The sequence below is a fragment of the Physcomitrium patens genome, chromosome 1 (genome assembly GCF_059467195.1).
Source record: "Physcomitrium patens ecotype Gransden chromosome 1, ASM5946719v1, whole genome shotgun sequence".
Lineage (NCBI taxonomy): Eukaryota > Viridiplantae > Streptophyta > Bryopsida > Funariales > Funariaceae > Physcomitrium > Physcomitrium patens.
Genome location: NC_143410.1, coordinates 9,812,491 through 9,817,980, shown reverse-complemented (window position 1 = coordinate 9,817,980; position 5,490 = coordinate 9,812,491).

Below are 5,490 nucleotides of genomic sequence, written 5' to 3'. Positions count from 1 at the left end.
AACTCTTGCAACCTTTGTAAGATCATTGTTAATATGAAGCTAGTCCTTTTCAAGGAAGAAAATGCCTATATTATAGTCAACTCAAACAAAAAAATCTTAAAAAAAGTTGTATAATTTTTGTCATTCTATTGTAGATATAAAACCAATGCTTGTAGAACTTGGAGTTAGAAAGAGAGGTGATATTATAGACATCTAAAAAGAAGATTTAAAGAATATTCTTTAAATATTTTATAAAATTTTAAAAGATATTTAATATATTTTAATAGAATATTTTAAAAATATTTCTAAACTATTCTAAAAAAATTAAAAAGATTCTTTAAATATTTAAAAAAATTCTAAAAAGTTTTTGGAAGATTAAAAAAGTTGTCCAAGAAGATTTTTAGGATTGTTTCATCTTTAAGCAACATAAAAACATTTTTAGAAGCTTCTTAGAATTTTTTTGTCTTTAAACAAAAATTAAATTTTTTGAAAAGCTTGCTAATACTTAGTATAAATTGGAATTAAGTTTAACAAGATCTACATTCTTAATAACACATTTTTTAAAGCTCTAACTCACTTCTTGATATTAATCTTGTACTTATTTGGTTTAATCAAGTTTTTAGTATCTTTCTTCTTAAAATTCTTTTGTTCAACTTCTTGTTTGATCTTTTATATAGTCTATTTGTGATACTCAAACTAATATTCAATCTTATTTGCTAAATGTTTCTAGTATTTTCTTGTTAAAGATATGAATCTTAAAGAAAGAAATCCTCAATACACCCTTGTGTCATTCAAAAAGACTAAAAAATTACTCACAGATGGTAATATATTGAATTAGAATGATTATTGCCAAAGATAAGAAGATTAAAAAGTCTTAAAATGAGACTAAAGATTAAAAAGGCATTGATAAGAGTGAATAAGGCTTCACTCTTGCATCCATATATACTATCTAACTAGGAGCTACATGACAATGTTCTATAAGACCTCCAACATGTGTTAACTTTGCAAGACACATGTCTTAACTTGCAAGGAAAGTTTTCTATATGTGCACTATATAATTAACTTGTTTCACAAGTTATTAGCACATGTGACATGTGATTAATTTATTGATCAAGTTTCTAATCTATCAATCAACTACAAACACATAAAGAATCAAAGTTATATCTTTGAAGCTTTCAAGAAGTTTTTTTAAAAAATTATGAAATTAATTTATATTTATATACTTCTACCAAATTATATAGGTAATTATTGGAATAAATACATATATTCATAACATTATCTTTCTTTTTAGGAATGAGTTTTTCAAAGAGAAATCATCATTCTTTATGGATCTTGTTTTTCTTGATCTTGATTTTGATGGATGTCATCAATAAAAAACAACACTCAATTGCTATATTTGTAAGATATTTTATTGGCTTCCATGTGCATTCAATAATATCATATCCTTTTTAATGAATAATATATTTCAATCTATTTTAACGCCGCCTTAAATTTAAGACTTCTTCCACTTCAAAATTTTGATTATTATCTATTTCTATAAGAGGTGGCTTTTGTCTTCTTGTTGAAATATTCACTGTCTTATATGGCTCTAAAAGAGATATATGGAATAAGAAATGGATCTTCATAGAATTCTATAGATATAATCAATAAATAAAAAGATTAATTTGTTCACAAATAAAAAAGGTCTAAGCTTATAATAGTCCAACTTGTTATAAAATGAGCAGTCTTGATATCATGACAAAGTAATAACACCTTATCAAAAATCTTCTCTAAAAATATATATTATTATGTTAATAAATTTTATACATAAATTTTTTAATATTTGGAGTTTTGATTTTTGAAATATGAAGAAAATAAACTTTGGATGCTTATAAATTACGATTTAAAGTACTTACTAGGGTTTCTAAAATATTAGAAAATTTATAAAAGATTTATAATTTATTTTTTTGTGATAAAATTTAAGATTGAATTCTATATTATCTAGAAATTTGAAAAAAATAAAAAATTTAATCGAGAGATATGAATTTTTAAAGTTTAAAGAGAAAAAAATCTTTTACAGGAGAAAAATATTTTGAAAGGATTTTGCGATAATTTGGATATTTTATGCAAACTAAAGGGGTTTTTCAGACCTAAGGCTTTATATATATGTTTATGATGGAGATATAGAGCTATAGAAAAATTACGATATAAAGATGGATATTTATAAGAAGATTATGGATTTTCTTTGAACTTATAGGAAAACAAATTTATTGGCAAATAGTTATAATTTTGCATAGAAAAAGATGTTAAGGTATTGTTAGGGACATAATTCTTAGAACCTTCTAGAGACAAGTTTCTAGAACCTTCTAGAAGCAAGTCTCTAGAACCTTCTAGAAGCTTTTAGTTGGTAGAAGATATTAGAGACATAGTCCTTAGAAACCTTCTAGAAATAAGTTTCTAGAACCTTCTAGAAGCAAGTCTTTGGAACCTTCTAGAAGCTTCCTAGTTGGTAGAAGTTGCTTGAGAAGCTTCCTAAATAGAAGTATATATTGGAATCGAGGCTGAAGAGTTCTTGAGTCTCGACAACACACCTCTTGGAGTTCTAGCTCACCTCTCTGGTGTTGTTCTCATGTGATTAATCTAGTTCTTGTCAATTCCTCTTGAACTTCTTGTTAGATCTCGAGTCTGTATTTCTGTGTCCGTGATAGTTTGTCGAGACTGCACTCACCTTAGATATCAGAGCTAGTTTCTTCTTTGTTAGAATGTAGATTATCCCTTTGCTTGGAAGTGTACTAGCATTTTAGAGGTTGCGGATTACCTTCCTCTAAACTGATACTTCTTTTGTTACAATATTGGAATCTTATTCTTCTTGGAGAGAGTGGATTATCTCTTTTTCTTGAAGCTTTTAAGGCATTTTAGAGATTGCGAAGTACCCTCCTCTAAACCAATATTGTCTTCTTGTAGAGTCATTTCTGTCGTTCTCTTAGAATGGCCGGGGGCCAAGACATTAGTATGACGGAAAGTTCAGAGTCTAAGTTGAATGCTATCATGAATGCCCTCGCTACGTTATTGCAAAGAACTGCAGAGATTGAAGGAGCCGTGGCAAGGCTTCATAATGATGGAGCATCTGGGATGGCACAATCTAGGTTGCACCAGCCTCAAACTTATGCACTTGGAGAAGCAACTTTGCCTCAGGTTCGACAAGCACCGCTGGTTCTACAACATAAGGAGCCCCGAGTTAGCCTTCCGGATAAGTTTGATGGTACGCATTGTCGTGTTGTAACACGAGTATACAGTGAAAATAAAAAGAAAGGGGAATTTTATTAATATTCAGTTACCTCGAATATTGGGAGCATCAACCAACTCCAGTACAAATACTGAGTGGTCAGGTTCAGTCACTCCGTTACAGTCAACCAGGGCATACTGAAATGCTCTGTTCGATTCCAATAACGGGAGTCAGCAGGAAGAGAAGGACCAATTCATACGACGGGTTCGAGGAGCCAATTGGATCCAATTTCGATAATCCAATCCAGGTCCTCTTATCCAATATGAGACCTGAATTGGCCGGTCAACCCAATGCAGTCTAATTACGGAAAATCCAGGTCTTACTACGGGTCTTAGCCAATCTGACGCGAGGACCAATTTGACCCAATTACGGGAACATCCAGGTTACTACGGGCATCTTTCCCAATATAGGACCTGAATTGGTCGGGCGACTCAATGTGGTCCCGATTACGGGGTTCGATTCTGTTTCAGGCTGTCCTGTTCTTTGTGCCGTTTCAGGGAACGTTGTTTTCGGTAAATGGATTTCTTAAAGGTAAAAACGGAGGAGAAAGCTTGACGGCGAGAGCCAATTTCGGATCCAAGCTTGAGGTGGGAGCCAATTCCGGATCTATGACAGAAGATTGAAGAAATTCAGAGGATAAGGTTAGGGGGGGATATAGTTTTGAGGGGGGAGGTTTTTTTTCGGGGGAATCGGGAGGGGAGCGAGTTTTCAAGCTTTTGCAAGGTTACCAGTTCGGTTTTTCACTGGAGGTTTTTGGAAGATCAAGGGAATTAGAGAGAGGAGCTTCATGCTTCGGGTCGGGGAAGGAAAGACATAGAATTTGGATTTTTCTTCTTCGTAGAGTTTTGGGAAGACTGAGGCAATCGTTGCTGAAGTCAGTGTTGTAATGGTGAATCGGGATTTTTAAATGAAGTGGATTTGAATACTCTTGACTGTTTTGTAAAATCGAGTTACGTCTGTGATTGAAGGATTAAAGGGGTGTCTATAGGATTGAGTATGCGGAGTGAATGAAATTTATTGGGTTAATCTAACAAGACAGTCAGTGGATACAAGATTGTAAGTACAAAGGGGTACTGAAGATTAACAGTTTGGGTTGTTCGGGGTTCTCTGTAACGTCTAGAGACCTATCGGTTGGAAAAAAAAAAAAAAAAAGAAAAAAAAAAGAAGAAGATTTCGACAAGCAGTCGAAGAGCATTCGTATAGATTTACGGTACATTGTTGCAGTCGTTTATATTCCAGCAGTCAAAAACTGATAGACTGCTTGACTATCGGCAAATCTCTATACTACCTTCTACAGCCAGACGCCCGGCGCGTTCTCGAGCAGGAAAGCACGTAATACGACATAAGTGGTGAACCCGACGTGAAAGCTTGAGGTAGAAGGTATTGGATTTCGGTTGATTTTATCTTTATTTTTATGGAAAACGAAAATAAAAATTTTGAAGGATTTTTGGGAGAAGTTTCTGGTAGGGAGTCTTCTAAAGGACAAGGTATGCACATGGATCCATCTATTGCTAGTTTGTTTCAAGCCTTCTCATTGTCAATGCAGCAACAGCAAAGCAATGATCGAAAGGAAGCTTTGGCAACCAAAGCATTGCAAGCAGTGGTCAGTAAAATTGATCAATTTGATGGGAGGAATATTTCAAGGTATTTAAGATGTTATGTTCGTGAAATGGAATTAAATCGGGTTTCTAAGAAGAAAATGGTTGCACTATTTGGACTTGCCACGATACCGGAGATAAGGGACCACATTACATCGATTACGGATCGTTGTGGGAATTCATGGGAGGATTTTTTACATGCATTGAAAGACGAATATTTCTTGGAAGATGCTGATTGCATTACTAAGAAGCTGTTTCTGGGATGGATTGAACGGCCCAATAAGAATTTGCAAGCAACAGAGCTACTAAGGGAATTTGAGAGGCAGTACTCTCAATTATCGAAGGTAGAAAAATTGACATTGGAGCCGAACAAAGTTGATCTATTTCTTCAAGCTGCTGATGGAGAATTGCAAGAGAAATTAGAACCCCTTCTTGAAGACAAAGAAGAAGATGAAGGATTGACAACGAAGTGGAAGGACGTTGAAGATGCAGTGGGGTTGCTTACAAAAAAAGAAAGGAGGAAGGATAGGAGCAATATTCCGAAAACAGTACAAGCATCCAAAGCTCCAATACGTACAACACCACCGACAATGCCTACAGTTCAACCTTCGACATCCTTATCAAAGAAAGCAGATATGGGTATGGAAG